Source organism: Crocuta crocuta, unplaced genomic scaffold (genome assembly GCF_008692635.1).
Source record: "Crocuta crocuta isolate KB4526 unplaced genomic scaffold, BGI_CrCroc_1.0 scaffold289, whole genome shotgun sequence".
Classification (NCBI taxonomy): domain Eukaryota; kingdom Metazoa; phylum Chordata; class Mammalia; order Carnivora; family Hyaenidae; genus Crocuta; species Crocuta crocuta.
Window position 1 is genome coordinate 1,103,035 of NW_027533264.1, and position 306 is coordinate 1,103,340.

The window sequence follows — 306 nt, forward strand, 5'->3', positions numbered from 1 at the left end:
GGGGGGCGGGGGGGGGCTGTGGCCCTGCCCTTCACACCACCAGGATGGGCGAGGCCTGGGGCCTTTCCCTCATGGTCCCTCACCCCACCTCATGCGGCTTTGGCCTTGCACACCGACTCTCCCTGTGTGAATGTAGCTTCCATCATCACGGATTGCCGCAGCTGAAGGTGGGGGGTGGGGCTCGAGGGATGCCCCCCCCAGTGGGCATGGCCTGGGAAGGCCCCCTCCTCAAAACCAGGCAGCTGGCACCAGGGTTTTAGGTCTCTGGGACTTAGGGGGAGGGGGCTGACATCTGCTCTTTTTTTT